General features: G+C 47.3%; 1 long non-coding RNA gene across 4 annotated transcripts; it reads left to right on the forward strand.

Annotated features, from left to right (window-relative positions):
* The first annotated feature begins 3,136 nt into the window (after positions 1-3,136).
* On the forward strand, positions 3,137-24,868 carry LOC115895819. 4 transcript variants are annotated; one of them, XR_004055922.1, is made up of 4 exons: positions 3,137-6,992; positions 7,119-7,247; positions 9,034-9,151; positions 24,358-24,868. It is a non-coding gene; the product is annotated as an uncharacterized LOC115895819 (long non-coding RNA). The 4 variants fall into 4 exon arrangements; XR_004055919.1 differs by having other exon boundaries at positions 3,137-7,247; XR_004055920.1 differs by lacking the exon at positions 24,358-24,868 and adding an exon at positions 18,769-19,230 and having other exon boundaries at positions 3,137-7,247.
* Positions 24,869-24,913: the final 45 nt, after the last annotated feature.

Here is a 24,913-nt window from a genome sequence, read left to right on the forward strand (position 1 = left end):
TGTGGTGGTGCTTATGTGGCTTTTCCGTAAGGATTAGACTTTATAGTTTTGGCAAGGGAATCCTGAGTGTTAAATTGGAAGTGTTTCAGGAAATTCTGGAACTGAGTGAATCTGGAATCTGTACGAAATTGACGATTTGGGATCTCACGATTCCTTTAATGCATTGGATTTCCCCGCAAACCCAGTGGTTGAGGACAGTCGTTTAGAGCGCTTCAGTTGTGCTGCCCCGGTTCCCCATTTTAAAAGGAACACTTTGCTTTCATCTAGAATGTTCTGAGCTCTGAGTGCTGCGGCAACCAAATGACCAGCTCTCTGCATCAGAGGGGAAAGCCAGGCTCGCTCACGCGCGTCCGGCAGCTGGGAGCTGACCCTGGACCTCAGGCACTGTGATGGTGACCTATTTCTGTAAACTCCAAGGGTGTTTGTGGTCGTTCTCCTTTGGCCCTTTACAGTCTTCTGAAGCTTTTGATGTGTCTGCACTTTATGATATTTTTCAGAAGTAGACAGCCTTTTCCCACACCCTTGGGCTGAGTTTCGTCAGAGGCTGGTGTGGGGAAGCACCACACCCCACATTCTGACGCGGAGAAGACTCTGGTGCCCAACTGAGGTCAGAGTGGAAATTTGTTCTTCCTTCCCTTCAGTCTGGTCCAACTGCTCCCTGCTTGGCCAGAAGAAAAATCTGCTTATCCAAGTTGTAGGTAAACCCCTGAAGTCCAAACATTTATCTTTTTTCTTTAATATGCCCATTCCCAGGAGGAACTTAAGGGTTTGAGAACTGACACCCTTAGGACTGTAGTTTTTTTCAGACTGTAAAAACCTTGGTGTGTGACAATACTGAAACATTGCCTGATCCCTGATACCTGTAAAACCAGTGATGGTTAAGACGTTCCCCCCCCCACCAACTGCCCCCCACTTTTACTGCAAGAAGCCCCTTCCCGTGTGGCTTAGGCTGACTGGCGGATGACCATTTACAAGGACAAGGCCAGACAAGGCCTTCAAAACCCCCTTCTCTGCCTTATAAGTGATTAGCTAAACTGCCTGTTCCCACTGATCGATCACCTCCCACCTTGAAATGGTTCTCCGTGGTGCAGTTGCGCCTAGCGGGGTGGACTTGTCTTTGTCGCCTTCCACAGAGGACGGTTAGGGTGGGCAGGAAAGAATTCTCTGCTACAGGTCTGCATTCCAGGCTGTTTCCAGAAGTGGGAATTCTGGTGCCCTGGAGTCGGGGAATGGATTTCTAGTGCCCCAACTTCAGGTGGAGTTGAAATTGAGTGAGACAACCCACCACACCCATCTGGAGCCAGGAACTAGAGGCGTTTTTAAAGTGGCAGATTCTCCATAAGATTACAAAAAAAAGTGCACTCAGCACGTTGCTTTCTTTCTCATATGCATTTGGCCATCTAAAATGGGAATGGTGGTTTTTGAAACATGAATGTAGTTTTAAATTTTGAGTATTGTTAACTAATGGCTTCTTAAAATGTTTGCCTGATTATCTGGAGACTTACTAAACCTTTGGAGTGGTAATAATGAGTTGATCTGTATGACTTTGCTTTCTATGATGCAATGAGACAAGCACGACTGTAATAAACCTCTGCAGTTGTCAGCAGGTATTGGCCAAAACAAAGTCTGCCTTTTGGGTTTCTTTAACCAAACAAGGGAGTAGAGTGTAGGCTGAAGTGGCAATTCATTTCAGAGCTGTCAGAGCCCTCAATGATTGAGCAGCCTTCTCAGGAGAAACGTGTAACGTGCCGTGAATCTTGGCAAGGCTGGCTACTGATGTGTGCACCTGCACCACGGAGCCCCACCTAGAAGAGTGTGGTTTTGTAACAAGCTTTGGAAAACCGAAGTTCAGCTTCATTATCCACTTTGTTACAGAAAAAGCTTTGACACAGATGGCCAAGACCTGATTGTCTCAGGGTTGAGACGTGGTTATAAAACTGCCCTTACTTGGTACAGTCAGTGTTGGTCCACAGTGATACTCCTGCAACTCACTGAATAGTTTGGAGACTGAAATGAGACGTGTGAAAATCTCCTTAAGGTGAAAGGGCTCTGGGGCACCTGGGAATCTCCTCACACCCGTGACCATTCCCCTTTAAGGTGGAAAAGACGGCTGGGTCACGCAGGAGCATCCTCACACCCGTGGCCGTCTTCTTTAAGGTGGAAAGGGCTGCTGGGGTGCCCCGCAATATCTGCACACCCGTGGCGATTGTGATTGTCCCCCTTTCTGCTCAGTCACCTCTCTGTTCCCACATTCAGGCTTTGGGACACTCAAGATCAGCTCGTCCCCTGGGCTGGTGAGGAAGGAGTGGGAGGTTGTTCTGAGGCTCTGTCACTGTCTGCCCTGTCATGAGCTGGGCAAGGCAGTGGCAGTGACCCCTGAGGAGTCTGGTCAGTGAGGGCTCCGGCAGGAAATGCTGAGGCTTGAGGTGGCTCTGCCTGTCGTAACCAAATGTCTTCCATCTTATTTCCACGATTCCTTCTAGTTCTGCACCTTGCACTGCAGTGTCTCTGTGTGTCTATAAATACACATGAGTTACGATACAGGTGTCTCTTTCACCTCTGTCTGGGGCTGGGTCCAGGGAGTGAAGTGCAAGACCCCCTTACTGCTGGATGCCCACCAGCACGAGGCACTACCTGCCCTGCTAACGAATGCCTACAGCAAGTCCTGGAAGCCCCCTTCTGAGCACCTGGCCTGTTGACGGTGTACACGGGAGACAAATGAGCTCCCCTTGCCCTACCCTGAGCAGAGACTGGGGAGGCGGCGGCAGCACTGTCCCCCATGGTGCATCCTTGGTGCATGGAGGAAAGTGTTCATGCTTAAAACAGCCCATCCTCTCAAAAGCAGGGTGACAACCACATTTACATCTGGAATCTTAAAAAAGGGCCCTTCTCTTTGAGAGAAGAACGTGGCATGTATGTGCGTACCTTTTTTTTTTTTTCTTTTTTTTTTTTTTTTTGAGAAAGTTTCCCTCTGTCACCCAGGCTGGAGTGCTGTGGTGTGATCTCAGCTCACTGCAAGCTCCGCCTCCTGGGTTCATGCCATTCTCCAGCCTCAGCCTCCCGAGTAACTGGGACTACAGGTGCCCGCCACCATGCCTGGCTAATTGTTTGTATTTTTAGTAGAGACGGGGTTTCACCGTGTTAGCCAGGATGGTCTCGGTTTCATGACCTCGTGATCTGCCCGTCTCGGCCTGCCAAAGTGCTGGGATTATAGGCGTGAGCCACCGCGCCGGGCCGTATGTGTGTACCTCTTTACAAGTTTTGCCTGACCCTTGCATTTAAAAATTATTGAAAAACTTAAGGATGTGACTGACAAGAACTTCATAGGTTTCTCCAAGTAAAAATTTGGAAAAGTTAAGGGAACCCATAATGTGTTTTATTTCTAGGAGTCCCACACTTGGATTTTTAAGTGTGGGCAAAACATCTCTAAGTTTTTCAGCCTGATTTCCGTGGAATTGTGAATGAAACGTGCTGAAGTTGCCGTGCGGATTTTGTTATGTGGCGGTGACAAGTGGGACTGGTCATTAAGCAATTGGAGGGATCCCTGTCTGTTCTGTGCTCCTGTTGGACACTAGGCACGTGCTTGGTGTTTTCTGTGTGTGTGGACAAGATGAGGACAGAATTTCTGGATGATTCACATGGTGGTATCTTCTCCCTTTTCTGTTAAAACGTGTCTTCTGCTTCTACATAGACCAAGTGTTTCTTTCTCTTGCCTATCTACATAAACGCTATTTAACAAAAACTGTACTGTAGACACGTGAAGCTGAATTCCACATTACAAAGCAGATGGAGATGACTGAGTATACTGTTTTGTGGAAGGAAGGTTTAAAATGATTTTTAGCTTTTTCCCTGAAATAGGGAATAATTTTACCTTTTTCCCTGAGATAGGGAATAATGAAATGGGAAAATAATTAAATTTTCCCATTGAAAGGTTAGATTATATTTAATTATTAGATTATTCATGTATTGCAAGGGAAAAAGGAACTAGATCACCCCATCTACCCAAATGAAATTTTAAAGGGTACGGGCGAATTCATTTGAACTCGTTTAATTTTTGTTTGTTTGTTTGTTTTTGACAGTCTCACTCTGTTTCTCAGGCTGAGTGCAGTAGTGCAGTGACAGCTCACTGCAACACCAACTTTCCAGGCTCAAGTGATTTTCCTGCCTCAGCCTCCCCAACTGCTGAGATTTACAGCATTAACCACCACACACAGTTTATCACCTCTTGGAGACCAGCTTTGAGTTTGGGCATTCAGTGAACTGTATTTTGGTTAATTCCCAAAGTTTCTCACTGTTGATCTTTAATTTGCTAAAAATCTAAATGTATTGTGAAATGCGTTACATTTCCTTAGCATTCACGGATTCCCTGTTAGTGGGGCAGAGACGCAGAAGGGCAGAAGGCGTTTGGACATCATCAGGGTTGCAGTTGAGTGCTTGCCCCGAACACACTGGAGCTCTGGGCTCTGTGGCCCCACAGGGGTCCTCTGTCCACTGAGGGGGTCGGGTTACCTGGAAGGTTTCTCCAGCCTCTGCGATTTTGCCCTTTTCAGGTTAACATCTCATCGTTGTCTTGGACAGCGTCGCCTTTCGTTCACTGACCCACGAGTGAACAGTTGGTCAGTGGCCAGTGCTGCTTCCTTCAGCTGGGAGGTGGTGATGTGATTACACTTCCGTGGAACTTGGTTCTTGGTGTATTAAGGGTTCAGTTGTATCTTGATTTTTAATCTGCACCTCTGAATTGGTCTTTTGATTGCAAAGAGATTGCTTGCTGCATTTGTTTCTGAATATTTCATGGATAACAGGAGAACCTCGCTTATCTGTGTGTTCATTTAATGTGTTTTTGCCGGGCATTTAAATGGGTGTGTTAGCCCTTAGCCCACTTTCTGTGTGTGGTGGATTCATTGAAATCATTTATATGAAGTCTCTCTTCTATTAAGGCCAGAGGACGTGGGGTGCTGTCTCCCTAAACTCGGGGGAAATGGCATTGTTCTGCCCTCCTCCCTGGGAACCCTGGTGTTTCCAGGTCTCTGAACTTGGCTCCCACACTGAGAGAGTGGCTGTGGCTTCTGGAGCCCGTTTTGTGTGGGACTGACTCCTTCACTTGCTTTATTCCCCACCGTCTTGGCTGCTTTATGACTCAGGGATGAGGGAGTTGGGCCCGGGGGCCTTGCCTGTGCCTGAAAGGCCCGATGCAGAAACTCCTCGTGGGAAGGATGTTCCTTGAGGGCAGCTTTTGGAGTCTTTTCCTACTTTTAACTGAGAAGTAGCTATTCACATGGTTCTATTCTGCTAGTGTGTTTCAAAATAATTGGTGTAGAGTTACGAAGATGTCCGAGACACCCATGATCCACTCCGGGCCAGTGCCGGGCATTGTACTCAGATGCCTTCAGACCACATTCAGATGCCAAAGATTCTTGCTTGGTTATTCTCAAACATATGAGAATCTTAAACGCGAGTCACGGTGTGGATTTTCTCTTGAGCCCCCATGACTTTGCTTTGTATTTTGGGGATGAATGACTTCATCAAGGGGAAAGAATTTGAGGAAGGAACCTCTGAGCCTGGGGAGGGGGGAGGGGCGGGGGACAGAGGGAAAAGGAGCTGTAGGGGGAAGAGCCAGGCTGGGGCATCTCCCCATGATGCTCCCCACCCCTGGCGCGAGGCCCCAGGGACTGACTGACTTTCCCACAGGAAATGTGTATGATTGCGTGTCTGTTTTGTGGGCGGGCCAGTTGGATTGAGGGAATGTCCGTGTTGTGATTCCTTATTGATTCGAAGGTTGAAAAGGTTTGTGCTCAATACAGGGGTCCCTTGGTGCGATGGGAAATGTAATCACAGCCGCCTTCGGGATGGGGAGAGCCCTCGAAGCCCTCAGTGGGGGCCGGTGCTGGCCTTAACCTCCCTGGATGGGCTGCCCTCCGGGTGGGAAGGGAGGTCCTCGGTGGTGGCCGCTGCTAGCCTTCGCCTCCCTGGGTGAGTGCTGCTCCATCCTCGGCTCTCCGACTCCTTGCCTGGCACCTTTCTCGTTGGAGGCCGTGATCCATCAGCTTTGTCCACGAGTGTCCTGCAGACTAGTGCTGACTGCAGGTTCAGTGGTGGTCAGAGGAGGCCCTCGTGATGCGAAGCTAAACGTTTAATGATGGCGCTGCTGAGTGCATGAGCCGCGTCAGCCCAAGAGTCCGGGTAGGAGGGAACCGTGGGGTGGAGGGAAGACTGGACAGATGGGTGCTTTCTTCAGCCCCTGGGAGCACAGCCAGGTAAATGCTCAGACCTCCTGGTTTCTCCCGTATTTCCATAAATAGCAAGGGAAGGACTCGGGGCACCCAGGGACCTGATGGGTATAAGCTGTGTCCTCTCATGGCCCCAGCTGTGGCCAGTGACGTTATTCTCTTTAACCTCAGGCTTATTTTGTATAAAAACACAAGGAACAGAAGTAGTTCAAGGGCCTCTAAAGACTTATGTAATTGTTAATAGGCCTACTTTTATGATTTCATATGTATTAAGAGCAAATCATGAAAAAAACTCATTTCTGTTTGAAGAAATCTTTACTGTTCTCATTTTTGTGGCAAGCAACATTGATTCTTTGTTTAGTGAGCGTTAGTGCCCTCCTGCCCAGTGCCACTGCCTGGCGTGTCCTCGCACACGCCTCTGTCCATTGGTCTCCGTTCACCTATCCGCCTAGAATTGTAGGAGGGGCGCTGGGATCTTAGGGCTAGAAAGAAACTCTGAAGACAACTTTTAGGGGCGGCTTTTAGTCAGGGCTCTCCAGAGAGACAGCCAGCCAGGTGTGCGTGTGTCTCCAGGGGGAGGCTTGCTGCAGGGGCTACAGAGTCCAAGAAGCCCCAGGACCCACAGCCTGCAAGCTAGAGTCCTGGGAGGGTGTGGCTTGAAGTACTTGAGAAGCAGAGGGTGCAGATCCCAACCGGGTCCGAGAAGCTGAGACCCAGGAACACGGGCGGCAGAAGACGGATGTTACTGGCCCATCAGCCAGACAGGTGGAGTGAACCCAGTTTTCCCCGCCTTGCTGTTTTACTTAAGCCCTGGGTGGATAGGGTAGTGCCCCCCACACTGGCGAAGATGGGTCTCCACTCAGTCCAGAGGCAAACATGCATCTCACACAGAAATAATGCAGAACCAGCCATCTGGGCACCCCGGGCACGCTCAAGTCGATGCGCAAAACCAACGCCGCGTGTGGCCCTGACGTCTGCGTGTTCGCATCACTCCACGCACATTGCTCCGTCGTCGCCTCGGTGAGTTTGTAGGCCCGTTGTGTGGTTCTGGGGGACTTTGTCCCGGGTGGTGGTGGTGATGACAGGCTCCCCACCGCCCCAGCTCAGGTATGGAAGGTGATGCCACCAACCGCTCCTTATTTCTCAGACACTTGAGCGGGTGCTCTGTGTAGCCAGTTCCACCTGCAGCAGCATCTGTTCCCTATGCCGATTCCATTCGGAGTGTGCGCCTCCCTTCTGTTGAGGGTGCAGCTTTCTTTCAGGGAAGAACTGTGTCCTGTTCGCCTCTGTCTCCTGTGGTATATCTCATGGCTGAATAAGTAGCTCTAGGATACCTCGGTGGCTGAATGATAGGTTCCTTGGAAGGAAAACTTTATACTTTTTTTTCTTTTTGGGATGGAGTTTCACACTCAACGCCCAGGCTGAAGTGCAATGGCACGATCTCGGCTCATTGCAAACTCTCCCTCCTGGGTTCAAGTGATTCTCCTCCCTCAGCCTCCCAAGTAACTGGGGTTACAGGCATCTGCCACCATGCCTGGCTAATTTTCATATTTTCGTTAGAGACGGGGTTTCACCATGTTGGCCAGGCTGGTCTTAAACTCTTGACCTCAGGTGATGCACCCATCTTGGCCACCCAAATGGCCATGAGCCACCGCACCCAGGAACTTAATACCTTTTTTTAAAAAATCATAATGGGCTGGTTAAATGCTCACGTTAATGTTTATTTTTAAACATGTTATCTGTGACGTTTCAGCTTTTCATAGCACTTCTCGTGTGAACATTTGAAAAAGGCCCTTTAGTCGTGGGGGAGAAGCGGTTTTCCCTTTCTGCAGAGGGAGATGGAGGAACAGGCCCTGGTGGGTCTGAGCACAGGCAGTCACCCCAGCCTTGGTGTTTCCTTAGGTCTGTTCTCCGTTCACCATAGCCGCTTCCACTCTCACTGTCAGCTTAAAAATAAGCTTTTTCCTCTTTCTAATCAGAACACTTAGTTTGTTAACCATCACGTTAAGGTATCGCGAATGATGGCTTTCAGGCCTCAGATATGAGACAAGTAGTAAATGCAGCTGACCTTGAACAACATGGTTTTGAGCTTCGAAGGATCACTTATGTTAATTTTTTTTCCAACCAAACCCTTACTGAAAAAACCTGGCTTTGTGGAGGGCCGACGTCTCCTACATGCAGTTCCATAGGGTGGCCGCGGGGTCCTGTGGATACGTAATTTGGGTCAACTCGGGGCGTGTTCTGGAATCCATGTCCCTGTGTACACAGAGGGACAACTGCAGCTTTTTAAAAGTTTGTGTCCTGCCTTGTCCTAAAAAGGCTCCAAGGTGGATGCAAAATTATTTCATTCTCTTGGTTTTCTTGGTGGGATATTGATGTTTATTCTTCAGTGTCTAAAATCCTGAGTGAACAGAGTTAGTGCTTCAGGAACAAAGCCAGTCTGGAAACACATATTGAGATATCCACCTTTTCTTCATGGTTTCACAAAAGGCCATGATCATATTTTATTCAGTTGAACCGTAAGAAACTGCCAATATTTGCTGTTTTTGGCCTAGAAAATGGCAAGTTCGTACGATATTAAAAACAAAGGCTTCCTGGATGGGGAAAATAGGAATCGGTAAGAACCTGAAGTTGTCTGTCATGGCCTCTGAGTCACAGGTAAATAAACCTGCGTGAGGGGAAGTTGGCTGTACAGCATTTTCCTTCTGTTTTGAGACTGTCAGAAAAAGGTGAGTTCCATTGCGTTGGGTCCCTTTGCCTCACCTTTGCTGCAGAGGGGACTTGCCATTATACCTCTTGTTCCCAGTGCCCAGGAGGCTGATGCCACATAGAAGACCTGCAGGTCGGCGGATGTGAAACAGGCATCGGACACGCTGTGCACCTTGGGACGCATCTGAGAAGTGCGTGCTTGCAGCAGATCTGAGGTGAGGGCGTGTTCCATCTCCTCTCCCTTCTCTGGCTTTGCAGGCCTTTGAAGTTGGTCCTGGAAAGTGAAATTAGTTAACGCTGATTAGCTGCAGGTCAAAGCCGGGGCCGAAGAGACCCACCCTTCAGTACGGGTGTGAAGCATTGGGCCTTCCCATCAGGCAGCAGGGACTCGAGAAAGCCCCACATGCCCTCCAGTGCCCTTATGTTGAAATTTTTTGTACTCGGCCATGCCGGGTCATTTTGGGAGGTAAATGGGGGGTTCACATGGGGGTGTGCAGTATTCTTAGGTGTCAGGTGCGAGAGTTGAATTTGTAGAAGCTGTGCAGATAGAAAAGGGCCTGGCAGGGAGTGCTGTTTACACGGAGCCGATTTAACGCGAGGTCTGTGCTCTGCCTGGGTCCGTGTCTGACCGGTGTCTCCCAGTCTGCAACAGGACGTTGACATGACTCGGTGCCATTGTCCCACTCTGTGTAGATGTCTGAGGATCTGTGCGCAGCTGCTCTGTTAGAATGAGTTGTGATAATGAACTGAGAAACAGTGAACAAACCCTGAATTGGTTAGCTCTGGTTCCACGGCCACTTCTGCCGTGGTTGGAGTCATTCATAAAAAAGTGTGCAGGACTCCTATGCAGAGCTCTGAATTTCAGAGGCCCTTTAACTAGGCAGCTAACCAGCTGCTTCCTTCAGAAGACATTTGAGTTCCCTTTACCTGCCAGGGTGACCCTGGGAGTTTGAAGATGAGTGAGACAAGCCCTCCCTGTCTTATGGATTTTACTGTCCAGAGGGGAGACAGATGTGGATGGTGAAGGAGGCCCTATCAGAAGTCAGCGCACGTCAGTTTTGTTTCTTCAGCACTTGCTGTGTTCAGGTGGTGCCCTGGGCCATGTGCAGAGCATCTGGGGACCCTGCCCATGGCATCCTAGGCACAGCTAGCATCTGCGCCATCTTCATACTTGGCCTGAGTTTTGGGGAAGTACCGAGGATGGCTTCTGCCTTTGCTGGAGACAGTTGGAAGTCAGGGCAGCCCTCCACAAGGAGATGATCACCAGCTGATGCCTCAAGAAAGAGAGGTGATCCCCACATGGGCAGAGCAGGGCAGCGTGCACAGACCTGGGTGTGGGGTCTGCTGGGAGACAGCAAGAGTGAGGTGTGAAGGCAGTTGGAATTTACAGGATAAATGATCACTAAGGCGATGCTGGGAAAACATAAAATTGGGACTCTCTGGGGTAAACGTGGACTGAGAGTGACCCTGGGCGTGGGTGTTTTCAGGTTCTGAAGGCAGAGATTTAGGAAATTGGGGCAGAGCTGAGCCCCAGATGAGGATGAAGACCACCCTTGGGATGTTGAATGAGACTGGGGTGGAAACCCAGTGAATGTCCTGGGGTCAGTCCAGCAGGAAGGCAGCAGAGGAGACTGGTGTCTTCAAAAGCCCTGTGGGGCCTGCCTTTCAAAGTGCTGAGATTACAGGCATGAGCCACTGCTCCCTGCCGATACTTTTAAAATTTCTAAGCTACTCTCTCTCATACCCACTCCCGTATTTTTTTTTTAAACCAGGTTTATGGCTATATTTTTTCCAAGGGAACCAAACAGTTACCTGTTTGAAGTACAAATAACACCGTGTTTAAAAACAGAAAATGCCAATTTGCATAGAAGTTTCCAAATACCCAGTTGGTTTGAGCCTTGCATTGCAGTGTCACTACCTGCTCTTAAATTGGGTGTGGCAAGCAATGCCAGGGTATTTATTTTGAAGCTTGTCCAAGAGCAGTTGGGAAGATTTTCACATTTTTAGAATTTTCATAGTAATAGTTATAATTTACAAAGAATTTAAAATTGTGTAGTCATTATTTTCCTTTTTTCTAGATGTGCCCCGAAACAGGGTTGCTAATTATCATTCTACATCACAGGATTCAGAACAGTACCCTTTTGGAGCAGATGCCTGTAATTGAGGAATTCTGCCCAGTCAGTTCACTTCAAGCGTGTTTAAAAGGTTTTCTTTATCCTAGTTGGCACCTGTGGCTATAGTTTGTTTTCACTGCTGAGGAATATTCCATGATGGAAACCGTAATTCATCTGTTTTTCATATCGGTGGACATTTGGATTATTTTGGGAGTGTGTGGATGTCTATTCAGCCTTCATTTTTTCAGGATTTTTTTGTAGAGGATCATGTAACAGTGTAACATCTGCTACGGAGCCAACACGAACCCTGATTACAGCCACAGACTCTCACATAGACTCTCAGGCCTTGTTACCAACACACAGAACCATTTTCTTAAGTTGAAACACAGTAGCAGAACCTGAAGCCATGTGAACGGGTCCTCCGATCTTACACTTGGAATTCACTTTTTATTACTATGTCTGCTAATTAGGAAGCATATCAATTATACAGAAATCTGAGAATGTAAAATTATATGTTTATAACAGAAAAAAACTTATTTAATAGCCCAGAACACATGGCTGTTTTTCCCTCATGCCCCACCACTGTTTTCTTTGCTTGAAATGGGAAATGACACTTGAATGCGGTTTTCTTTTTTTTTTTTTTTTTTTTTAATTATACTTTAAGTTCTAGGGTACATGTGCATAACGTGCAGGTTTGTTACATATGTATACTTATGCCATGTTGGTGTGCTGCACCCATCAACTCGTCAGCACCCATCAATTCATCTTTTATATCATGTATAACTCCCCAATGCAATCCCTCCCTCCTCCCCCCCCCCCCCCCTCCCCATATAGGCCCCAGTGCGTGATGTTCCCCTTCCCGAGTCCAAGTGATCTCATTGTTCAGTTCCCACCTATGAGTGAGAACATGCGGTGTTTGGTTTTCTGTTCTTGTGATAGTTTGCTAAGAATGATGGTTTCCAGCTGCATCCATGTCCCTACAAAGGACGCAAACTCATCCTTTTTTATGGCTGCATAGTATTCCATGGTGTATATGTGCCACATTTTCTTAATCCAGTCTGTCACAGATGGACATTTGGGTTGATTCCAAGTCTTTGCTATTGTGAATAGTGCTGCAATAAACATACGTGTGCATGTGTCTTTGTAGTAGAATAATTTATAATCCTTTGGGTATATACCCAGTAGTGGGATGGCTGGGTCATATGGTACATCTAGTTCTAGATCCTTGAGGAATTGCCATACTGTTTTCCATAATGGTTGAACTAGTTTACAATCCCACCAACAGTGTAAAAGTGTTCCTATTTCTCCACATCCTCTCCAACACCTGTTGTTTCCTGACGTCTTAATGATTGCCATTCTAACTGGTGTGAGATGGTATCTCATTGTGGTTTTGATTTGCATTTCTCTGATGGCGAGTGATGATGAGCATTTTTTCATGTGTCTGTTGGCTGTATGAATATCTTCTTTTGAGAAATGTCTGTTCATATCCTTTCCCCACTTTTTGATGGGGTTGTTTGTTTTTTCTCGTATATTTGTTTGAGTTCTTTGTAGATTCTGGATATTAGCCCTTTGTCAGATGAGTAGGTTGCAAAAATTTTCTCCCATTCTGTAGGTTGCCTGTTCACTCTGATGGTAGTTTCTTTTGCTGTGCAAAAGCTCTTTAGTTTAATTAGATCCCATTTGTCAATTTTTGCTTTTGCTGCCGTTGCTTTTGGTGTTTTAGACATGAAGTCCTTGCCCATGCCTATGTCCTGAATGGTACTACCTAGATTTTCTTCTAGGGTTTTTATGGTATTAGGTCTAACATTTAAGTCTCTAATCCATCTTGAATTAATCTTCGTATAAGGGGTAAGGAAAGGATCCAGTTTCAGCTTTCTACTTATGGCTAGCCAATTTTCCCAGCACCATTTATTAAATAGGGAATCCTTTCCCCATTTCTTGTTTCTCTCAGGTTTGTCAAAGATCAGATGGCTGTAGATGTGCGGTATTATTTCTGAGGACTCTGTTCTGTTCCATTGGTCTATATCTCTGTTTTGGTACCAGTACCATGCTGTTTTGGTTACTGTAGCCTTGTATTATAGTTTGAAGTCAGGTAGCGTGATGCCTCCAGCTTTGTCCTTTTGACTTAGGATTGTCTTGGCAATGCGGGCTCTTTTTTGGTTCCATATGAACTTTAAAGCAGTTTTTTCCAATTCTGTGAAGAAACTCATTGGTAGCTTGATGGGGATGGCATTGAATCTATAAATAACCTTGGGGCAGTATGGCCATTTTCACGATATTGATTCTTCCTATCCATGAGCATGGTATGTTCTTCCATTTGTTTGTGTCCTCTTTGATTTCACTGAGCAGTGGTTTGTAGTTCTCCTTGAAGAGGTCCTTTACATCCCTTGTAAGCTGGATTCCTAGATATTTTATTCTCTTTGAAGCAATTGTGAATGGAAGTTCATTCCTGATTTGGCTCTCTGCTTGTCTGTTACTGGTGTATAAGAATGCTTGTGATTTTTGCACATTAATTTTGTATCCTGAGACTTTGCTGAAGTTGCTTATCAGCTTAAGGAGATTTTGGGCTGAGACGATGGGGTTTTCTAAATATACAATCATGTCATCTGCAAACAGGGACAATTTGACTTCTTCTTTTCCTAACTGGATACCCTTGATTTCTTTCTCTTGCCTGATTGCCCTAGCCAGAACTTCCAACACTATGTTGAATAGGAGTGGTGAGAGAGGGCATCCCTGTCTTGTGCCAGTTTTCAAAGGGAATTTTTCCAGTTTTTGCCCATTCAGTATGATATTAGCTGTGGGTTTGTCATAAATAGCTCTTATTATTTTGAGGTACGTTCCATCAATACCGAATTTATTGAGCGTTTTTAGCATGAAGGGCTGTTGAATTTTGTCAAAAGCCTTTTCTGCATCTATTGAGACAATCATGTGGTTCTTGTCTTTGGTTCTGTTTATATGCTGGATTACGTTTATTGATTTGCGAATGTTGAACCAGCCTTGCATCCCAGGGATGAAGCCCACTTGATCATGGTGGATAAGCTTTTTGATGTGCTGCTGAATCCGGTTTGCCAGTATTTTATTGAGAATTTTTGCATCGATGTTCATCAGGGATATTGGTCTAAAATTCTCTTTTTTTGTTGTGTCTCTGCCAGGCTTTGGTATCAGGATGATGTTGGCCTCATAAAATGAGTTAGGGAGGATTCCCTCTTTTTCTATTGATTGGAATAGTTTCAGAAGGAATGGTACCAGCTCCTCCTTGTACCTCTGGTAGAATTCAGCTGTGAATCCATCTGGTCCTGGACTTTTTTTGGTGGGTAGGCTATTAATTGTTGCCTGAATTTCAGAGCCTGCTATTGGTCTATTCAGGGATTCAACTTCTTCCTGGTTTAGCCTTGGGAGAGTGTAAGTGTCCAGGAAATTATCCATTTCTTCTAGATTTTCTAGTTGATTTGCGTAGAGGCGTTTATAGTATTCTCTGATGGTAGTTTGTATTTCTGTGGGGTCAGTGGTGATATCCCCTTTATCATTTTTTATTGCATCTATTTGATTCCTCTCTCTTTTCTTCTTTATTAGCCTTGCTAGCGGTCTGTCAATTTTGTTGATCTTTTCAAAAAACCAACTCCTGGATTCATTGATTTTTTGGAGGGTTTTTTGTGTCTCTATCTCCTTCAGTTCGGCTCTGATCTTAGTTATTTCTTGCCTTCTGCTAGCTTTTGAATGTGTTTGCTCTTGCCTCTCTAGTTCTTTTAATTGTGATGTTAGAGTGTCAATTTTAGATCTTTCCTGCTTTCTCTTGTGGGCATTTAGTGCTATAAATTTCCCTCTACACACTGCTTTAAATGTGTCCCAGAGATTCTGGTATGTTGTATCTTTGTTCTCATTGGTTTCAAAGAACATCTTTATTTCCGCTTTCATTTCGTTATGTACCCAGTAGTCATTCAGGAGCAGGTTGTTCAGTTTCCATGTAGTTGAGCGGTTTTGATTGAGTTTCTTAGTCCTGAGTTCTAGTTTGATTGCACTGTGGTCTGAGAGACAGTTTGTTATAATTTCTGTTCTTTTACATTTGCTGAGGAGTGCTTTACTTCCAATTATGTGGTCAATTTTGGAATAAGTGCGATGTGGTGCTGAGAAGAATGTATATTCTGTTGATTTGGGGTGGAGAGTTCTATAGATGTCTATTAGGTCCGCTTGGTGCAGAGATGAGTTCAATTCCTGGATATCCTTGTTAACTTTCTGTCTCGTTGATCTGTCTAATGTTGACAGTGGAGTGTTGAAGTCTCCCATTATTATTGTATGGGAGTCTAAGTCTCTTTGTAAGTCTCCAAGGACTTGCTTCTGAATCGGGTGCTCCTGTATTGGGTGCATATATATTTGGAAGTTAGCTCTTCCTGTTGAATTGATCCCTTTACCATTATGTAATGGCCTTCTTTGTCTCTTTTGATCTTTGATGGTTTAAGTCTGTTTTATCAGAGACAGGATTGCAACCCCTGCTTTTTTTGTTCTCCATTTGCTTGGTAGTCTTCCTCCATCCCTTTATTGAGCCTATGTATGTCTCTGCATGTGAGATGGGTCTCCTGAATACAGCGACTGATGGGTCTTGATCTTTATCCAGTTTGCCAGTCGTGTGCTTTTAATTGGAGCATTTAGTCCATTAACATTTAAGGTTATATTGTTATGTGTGAACTTGATCCTGCCATTATGATATTAACTGGTTATTTTGCTCTTAGTTGATGCAGTTTCTTCCTAGCCTCGATGGTCTTCACATTTTGGCATGTTTTTGCAATGGCTGGTACGGTTGTTCCTTTCCATGTTTAGGGCTTCCTTCAGGGTCTCTTGTAAGGCAGGCCTGGTGGTGACAAAATCTCTAAGCATTTGCTTATCTGTAAAGGATTTTATTTCTCCTTCATTATGAAACTTGTTTGGTGGATATGAAATTCTGGTTGAAAATTCTTTTAATAACGTTGAATATGGACTTCTTCTGGCTTGTAGAGTTTTCTGCGAGATTGCTGTTAGTCTGATGGGCTTCCTTTGTGGGTACCCATTTCTCTCTGGCTGCCCTTAAGATTTTTTCCTTCATTTCAACTTTGGTGAATCTGGCAATTATGTGTCTTGGAGTTGCTCTTCTGGAGGAGTATCTTTGTGGCGTTCTCTGTATTTCCTGAATTTGATGTTGGCCTGCCCTACTAGGTTGGGGAAGTTCTCCTGGATGATATCCTGAAGAGTGTTTTCCAACTTGGTTCCATTTTCCCCCTCACTTTCAGGCACCCCAATCAGACGTAGATTTGGTCTTTTTACGTAATCCCTACTTCTTGCAGGCTTTGTCATTTTTTTCTTCTTTTTTCTTTGGTTTCTTCTTCTCGCTTCATTTCATTCATTTGATCTTCAATCGCTGATACTCTTTCTTCCAGTTGATCGAGTCGGTTACTGAAGCTTGTGCATTTGTCACGTATTTCTTGTGTCATGGTTCATCTCTGTCATTTCGTTTATGATCTTCTCTGCATTAATAGTCTAGCTGTCAATTCTTCCACTCTTTTTTCAAGATTTTTTTGTTCTTTGCGCTGGGTAGTTATTCCTCCTTTAGCTCTGAAAGTTTGATGGACTGAAGCCTTCTTCTCTCCTTGTCAAGTCATTCTCTGACCAGCTTGATCCGTTGCTGGGATGGGCTGCGCTCCTTTGCAGGGGGGATGAGATGCGCTCTTATTTTTTGAATTTCCAGCTTTTCTGCCCTGCTTCTTCCCCATCTTTGTGGTTTTATCTGTCTCTGGTCTTTGATGGGTGACGTACTGATGGGGTTTTGGTATAGGTGTCCTTCCTGTTTGATAGTTTTCCTTCTGACTAGAAGGACTGTCTGTTGGTCTGTTGGAGATTGCTTGAGGTCCACTCACGACCCTGTTTGCCTGGGTATCAGCAGCAGAGGTTGCCGAAGATAGAATATTGCTGAACAGCGAGTGTACCTGTCTGATTCTTCCTTTGGAAGTTTCCTCTCAGGGGTGTCTCCACCCTGTGAGGTGTGGGGTGTCAGACTGCCCCTAGTGGGGGATTTCTCCCAGCTGGCTACTCAGGGGTCAGGGACACACCTGAGCAGGCGTCTGTCCTTCTCAGATCTCAACCTCCGGTTGGGAATCCAGCTCTCCCCAAAGCTGTCAGACGAGTCGTTCGCGTCTGCACCGGCCCCGCTTTCCCCTGTTGGTCTTCAGCTGTGCGCTGTCCCCAGGGTGGAGCTACAGAGACAGGCAGGCTTCCTTGAGCTGCTGTGAACCACCCATTCGAGCTTCCCAGCGGCTTTGTTTACCTATTAAGCCTCAGCAATGGCGGGGCCCCTCCCCCAGCCTTGCTGCTGCCTTGCGATAGATGCGGCAGACTCTGTGTTAGCAGTGAGGGAGGCTTCGTGGGCGTGGGACCCTCCCGGCCAGGTGTGGATATATTCTCCTGGTGTGCCTTTGCTTAAGCGCAGTATTGGGGTGGGAGTTACCCGATTTTCCAGGTGTTGTGTGTCTCAGTTCCCCTGGCTAGGAAAACGGATCCCCTTCCCCCTTGCGCTTCCAGGTGAGGCGATGCCTGCCCTGCTTCAGCTCTCGCTGGTCAGGCTGCCAGCAGCTGACCAGCACCGATTGTCCGGCACTCCCTAGTGAGATGACCCCAGTACCTCAGTTGAAAATGCAGAAATCACCGGTTTCTGTGTCGCTCGCTGCGGAGTTGGAGACTGGAGCTGTTCCTATTCGGCCATCTTCTCGCCCTCCTGAATGCGGTTTTCTAGTGACTGTTAGACTGGCACAGTTCTTACAAGACAGAGGATGTAAAGCACATGGAGAATTTCTGTTGTGTGAAGTGATTTCCTGGTCGCCTATTCAGGCTGCAGCCTTCCCCTCTGGCCGCCTGCACCGTGGGACGTCTGAGGAGGTCCCTGTTTTTCCTCTCTTGAAGTTCTGAAAAGGAAGGAGAGAGGAGGGCGTGCAGGGTGTGTGCATTTGTGTTGGTCCTTCCAGCTTTTATTTGGAGTCTCGGCTACCTTGGTGGTTCCTGCCTTTATGTCCCTAGCTCGTGGCTTCGTCCTTGTGTCTAACTCACAGGCAGACAGAGGGAAAGGGAAGTTGTATTCAGCCAACAGCTTGATCTTATTCTCAGACTCAAATCGACTGGTATTTGGAGACTTTCGTGCGGGCGTTTTTGGCTTTTAAACGTGGTGTCTTATCTGTACTTCAAATGGGAACTGGTTCTCCTGGAAGAATACAGCACTGAAGCTGGTTCTTTAAAAAAAAAAAAAAAGTGGGTGGGGTGTGGAGAGTGGCCAAGAAATTACAGCAGTAATGGTCGGGAGTGGTGGCTTATGCCTGTAATTCCAGCACATTGAGAGGAGGAGCCAGGTGGATCCCCTGAGGTTAGGAGTTCGAGACCAGCCTGGTCAATATGGTGAAACCCCGTCTGTACTGAAAATATGAAAATTAGCTGGGCATGGTGGCAGGCACCTGTAATCCCAGCTACTTGGGAGGCTGAGGCAGGAGAATCACTTGTACCCGGGAGGCAGAGGTTGAGTGAGCCGGGATTGCGCCACTACACTCCACCCTGGGCGACAGAGCAGAAACTCCATCTCAAAGTAGAAAAAAAAAAAAAAGAAAAAAAAAACCAAACCCTGTAATGGAAACCTGATTGCATCATCTGTGATGGAGATGGCGGATTATTTCATTTTTAGTGACAGGATGAATTGGATATGTTTGAAGTATTGATCTTGATAAGGGAAATGGTGAGAACTAAATGAGCCACCCAGCTTGGGCCTCGCCGTTGGCAGAACACCCTGGTGGGCAACAGACTGGAGACTCGGAGACTGAGGGGAGAATTCTCACTCCTTGACGCTGGTGCAGTCTGTGCTTCTGGACTCCTGCTGGAGGGAGCGGCCCCTTTGCCTTGCAGGCTTTGGTGCAGTGGAGACCTTAGGACCTGCCCCTTCTGGCACACCTGTGGGTGTGGCGAGCAGTGCCAGGCCTAGAGGCACAGGTGTTCAGCCCGGAACGTGGGACGGGAGAGGCTGCACACGCCGGCAGGCGTCTGCTCCAGCAGCCGGGGGTTTCCGCAAGGGAGCTGCGCGCTGGTTTTCCTCCTTGAATTTGGGTGGGGAGGGTGTCCTGGGGTGCTGTGTCTGCACTTGTGTTGCTCTGAGGTCAAGTTGTGGCCTCGAGTCCCTGTCCCTCTGCAAAGTGAGGGTTTGCCCATTTTCAGGTCCGATTTCCCTTGGGTCCGGGCCTCTAGGGTGGGGGGCATTCGAAGGGGGCGTGAGCACGTGGGGCGCGCGTGGGCCTCTTCCTCTCCCCTCAGCTCCTGGGCTGTGTGTGAAGAGCTGCCCAGCGGATCACCCTCCTGCCTGGTGTTTCATTCACCACAAATCGTTCTCACTGTGGACTCTTGAGTCAAATGTAATCCAGGAATGGAACTGCTGTTGCTGGATGCCACACACACATCAGGAGCCTGTTGGGGATTCTATGATTTACCCCACACCTTAAAAGTAAAGACTAGGTTGTCAGGCCTGTGAGCCCAAGCCAAGCCATCACGTCCCTGTGACTTGCACCTATATACGCCCAGATGGCCTGAGTAACTGAAAGATACAAAAGTGGAAATGCCCTGCACTTAACTGATAACGTTCTACCAGAAATAAGTGAAATGGCCAGTCCTTGCCTTAAGCGATATTATTTTGTGAAATTCCTTTTCCTGGCTCATCCTGGCTCAAAAATTTCCCCCACTGAGCACCTCGTGACCCCCACTCCTGCCCGCCAGAGAGCAACCCCCTTTTGACTAATTTTCCTTTGCCTATCCAAATCCTATAAAACGGCGCCACACTTTACCTCCCTTCGCTGACTCTTTTCAGACTTGGCCAGCCTGCACCCAGGTGAAATAAACAGCCATGTTACGCTCACAAAGCCTGTTTGGTGGTCCCTTCACACGGACGCGCATGACAATAGTTAAGGAGATACTGAAGTCTTTGCCAGCTCCAAGAGCTTTTTCAGTTTGTGTCGGGCCATTTTAGGCAAAAGGAAAATCTGGCTTAGAGAATCTTACAGAAATGTTTGGTGCAGCGCCATTAACTGGTGGAATAAATGTGTAACTTTCCGTGGTGGCCCTCTGGAAAGAGATGCAGTTTGAGTGCACCCTGGCCTGCTCGCTACAAAAAGCGGCCGTGTCAGCCCACTTTCCGTGGGTCTGCAGGTGTGCGTGGACCATCGCCCTGCACTGTGGCTGGGAAGGGAAGGGAAGATGATCTGGAATGCTGGCGAGAGTTATCGGTGCATGTTGATGTGTGCTGCTTTCTACAGGTGAGAACATTTCTGTTTAATAAACATCTCATCAGGATGATGACTGCAAGATATTTGAGTCTCATTCAATAGTGTTTCTGGGTTCCTTCTGTTTTTAATCCGCTTTCTAGCACAAAGCAAGTGAAGACATGGAAAGTAAAAACCCATCGAACTTGTAGAGATGTAATGTTGTGTAGGAGCAGACTGTAGCCTCTGGCTCTGTTTAAAGATCGTAGTAAACTCTTACCTGGCATGGTCAGGGTGTAAATTATCTTGTTTAATCAAAATGTGAATAAGTCAAAGCTGGCGCCTGCATTGTTGATGAAATACCAGATTTTAAAGGAACATGTCGATATGCTGTAAGATACCAACAAAGTTCCTCACTGAGGTTCGGTGCGGGTTCGGAGGAGCTTGGGCCTTACGTCACCAGGGTTGTCTCTGGGAGCAGATGCTCAGTGTGGGCATTAGTCGCTTAGCCTTTCCAGAGCTGAGGAACAGCTCGCTGTGGTGTTTTTAGAACCTGTATTTTTAGTCAGTTTGTCCCACTTGACTCGAAGTTGCTGCGCACTTTCAGACCTTTGCCTCACACCGTGCGCTCATTTTCTTGTCCCCTGATAACTGTCTCGGTTGTCCCCAGCCTGACTTTCGAGCCTCGTCGTTCGTGGGCACAGAATCCGTGGTGGGGCCCAGGCTGCGACTCCGGCTTGCACAGTTCCGTGCTTCTCACCATTGTTTATCACATCACTCCCGGGATCTCCCGTTTAGAGGAAGAGTGTCCGTTTCCTGCAGGCCCTGTGTGGTGTGGAAACCACGCCTACCTACCCTTCTCCTCTTTGAACTGTACCGTGAGGCTATTTCTGTTCTAGTCAACCATCAGAATTTAAGGAATGGTGATTTATGTAACTTATCACAGGCTTCTCAGCAGTTCTTTATAAATTTCATTCTGTTGTGAAATTATTGCAGTTTTCATGACCATGCTGGTCTCACATTGTGGCCCTTGGTAACTATCTTGTAAATGAATTGCCTTCCCCATTGTGTGTTAAGATTTTGCCTGGGAGCTGTTGAGACCGCACCTCTGCTTCGGGGGGGGGTGGCTTTGCTCTCCTGACAAGAGGAAGAATCTTATTTAGAGCATAGCTAATGTGGTTTTTGCTTCCAGACAGGATTACTTTTTTCACAAAGAGACAGCCACTAAAGTCGTAAATCATGCTCAGGATGGACACGGGTCAGCTGGCAGAGTGGAGTCCAGAACAGACCCAAAGGCGCAAAAGCAGTTCAGTGGAATTTGAGTCTTTTCCACAAATGGTGCTGGAATTATGGGACAGCTGTATGCAAATGAGTGAAAACAAGGAGAAATTCCTGTATGAAAATTAAGGTGAACCATAGCCCTGAATGTAAAATACCAAACTACACAACCTGTAGAAGAAACAGAAATTGTCGAGACCTAGGGTTAGCGCTCTTAGCCATGATACCATGATCCATAAACAAGGAAGAAAACAAGCAGGTAAGACTCATGAAAATTAAACTTTTAATATAAAAGACACCCCTAGGGAATTGAAGATACATTTTCTATAGGTGGGGAGAAGATGTCTATGAACCATGCAGCTGGCAAAGGACTTGTATCCAGAATGCACAGGACTCCTACAGCTCATGACAGAGCAAACCACCTGACTTAAAAGCGGGCAGAGACCTGAACAGACACTTCACTGAGAAGGATGGGAGGATGGCCCGAAAGCATCTGGGATGTGACCTTCAGCATGACTGGTCGCACCGAGATGTGCACCGAAGCCACAGTGAATTTGTTCACACCCCTGCTGGAGCGCCTGACATAAGGTATTCCCACAGTCCCAGGTGCTGGTGAGGACAGGCAGTCGGGACTCTTGTGCGACGCTGGGGTTCAACACAGTGCAGACAGCTCGGCGATTTCTTACAAAACTGAACTCACACAAACGTGGGGCCCGGTGACCCCATTCCTGGGTATTTAACCCTAGAGAAACAGAAGCTGGTGTTCAAGAAAAACTGTGCCCAGATGTTAATAGCGCTGTCTATAGTTGTCCAAAACAGGTTACAATGTGCCGCAGCCATACATGGAATAATAAACAACCCAGCAGCCCTGAGGCTGGGCTGTTGATCGCAGGACACCCTGGGTGCACCTCCAAGCACGTTGCCCCGAAATCCTGATTTTGCGAGTGTTTTGCGACAACACTCGCAAAAGACAGATCCGTGGGATGGGGAGAACACGGAGAACGGTGGTTGCTGGGAATGGGCGAGTGTGCTTATGAGGCCTAGTGAGTGGGTTTGGGGCTGTGGGACTGTTCTGCTTGTGTGATGATGATGGTTATGGGAATATTTGTGCCAAAATTCACAGAACTGAACACTGTCCACTTTACAGTAATTTTTAAAGAGTGGTAATATGCTCATTTTCAGTACTGTTTTTAATGGAAGATGGAGTTTGCAGATGTTTCGTTACGACAAGCCTGTCTCAGGGTACCCGGATTGGGTTGGAATAAGCTCATTTTCAATACTGTTGTTATGGAAGGTGGAGTTTGCAGACGATTCGTTAGGGGCCTGTCTCAGGGCTGTTGGGTTGGGTTGGGTTGGGTTGGAAAAGCCTTCTCTGTTGTGGGCAGTAGCATGGGGCATGGAAAGGATATCGCCACGGAAACATGTAGAATCCTTTGAGGAAAAGTGTATTTCTAACTTGCTATAAGATAGAATTGGAATTTGGAATGATTTTGTTTTCTAGAGTCTTGGTAGAATAGGGAAGACAGTGTAATTAAAGCTAATTTTGAAATGAAGAATTTTAAAGATTTTCAACAGCAATAGGAAGTCACCCTAGAAATGTTTTTAAAGATGTTCAGTAGCAATAGCTCTAGGAACCTGGAGTTGCTTCTTGAGCATTAGTTTCCTGGCTGTATCTTTCGACTTTCATTTTTAAGTTGTGCTGTGAGTTGGGGGTGTGTGGGAATAGCCATCCCCGGGTGTTGGGTAGGAGTTGCCCTGCAGGGGTGCATGTGCCCCGAGGCCTAGGGCACTGTTTCAACCTAGCTTGGAGCATGGGTACTCTTGTCAGTGACTGGAGTACGAGTATCAGCCTGGCAGGCTGGGGGAGCCCACGGGGTGGTCTGGGCACTGTCCTCCCTGCCTGCAGGACGGCAGCTGGAGGAGCTGGAGGGCCGCCTGCCTCGTGGCTGTCAGCGCAGCAGCCCCTCCTGGCCCTGGAGCAAGCTTTGGGTCCACGAGTGTCTGCGCCTGGACTTGCCTCCTGGGACCTCCGCCACTGTCCTGAGGGCCCTGGTGCCACTTTCCCGGTGGGACCCAAGCCTCAGGCAGCTGCGACCCCAGATTCGGTTGCTTTCCCTGACGTCTCATTCCAGCACGAGTGCTCACCTCACTCGGTGCAGAGCCTCAGGTTCCCCCGAGATCCAGAGATGGAATCTCCCAATTTAACAAGATTGTTGGTGTGAAGATTTGAGCGGCACTGATTTAACTCAGCTTCCAGAGTTTAAGTTCCCAAGACACAGTCCTGCTCCTTCCCTGCCCTCATCCTGTATGGCTGGCGTGGATGCAGGGTTTCCGGAGGGTTTGGCTGAGGCAGTGGCTGCTGTGGGGTTTTGGTTTCCAGAGGATAGGGCTGAGGCAGGTCAGCAGCAGGGGGATGGCTCATTATTGATCGTTCAATGCCTTGAGGGATAGCTAGGATTAATGACCTTTATAGGATTGTAGGTTTGGGTTTTTTTTTTTTTTTAAACGAATTGGATTTCACGTGGGGCAACCTACGGCAGTGTGGCCTCGCCACGTGCCCAGTAAGTCACCTGCTGACACTGTTACTGTGTGTGTTCCCATCACGAGGGACCGAGGTGGCCACGGTTATCACCGCATTTTTCTGACATGAAACTTGGAGAGCAGAGGGTTTAGGAAACTCCTGAAACCACACTGTCAGCAGACCCGGGTGGTCTGGCCTTAGAATTCAGGCTGGTCGCCCCTCCCTGCCACATTATGGGGTTTTTCCTGCTTCTGGGGCAGCATTTGATAGCTTGTGAAACGAGACCAAGACTTTATATGAGTGGATATGCCATTATCTGAGATCCAGAACGTTCCCTGGACCTGGCCTTGAGGATGTCATGTAAAGGGAGGTAAAAACATTTTCATTGTGGTCATTGGGGCTCCTGAAGTGGTGTTCTTCCCAGTGAAAGTTTATTCATAAAAATCTGTTAACTCAGTACTATGTGAACAGGAAGGAGGTGTGTTGGGCTCTAGTTAAGTGTCTCAGAGCCACAGAGTAAATGAGGGCACCTTCTGAGCACAGCCTTCTGGAAGAAGCCGAGGACGTTTGCCTGGAGGGTTTGCCGTGAAGCAGGACTCTGGCAGGGCTGGTCTGCCTGGAGAGGCCTCTGGCATGATGTAGTTTAGTTGAAGTAGTTGAGGGGTGGTGGCGTGAGGTCGGTGGTCCCCGAGGAAGCCCCTAGCAAGGCCGGTTGCAGTGGGATGAAAAATGGCCGTTCAGTGGCTGTAATCCTCGCTTCACGGGTCCGACGTATATTTCTGCACTTTGGATACTTGGATCCCAGCCAGGTCAGAT

The sequence above is a fragment of the Rhinopithecus roxellana genome, unplaced genomic scaffold, assembly GCF_007565055.1.
Source record: "Rhinopithecus roxellana isolate Shanxi Qingling unplaced genomic scaffold, ASM756505v1 contig2783, whole genome shotgun sequence".
NCBI classification, from domain to species: Eukaryota; Metazoa; Chordata; class Mammalia; order Primates; family Cercopithecidae; genus Rhinopithecus; species Rhinopithecus roxellana.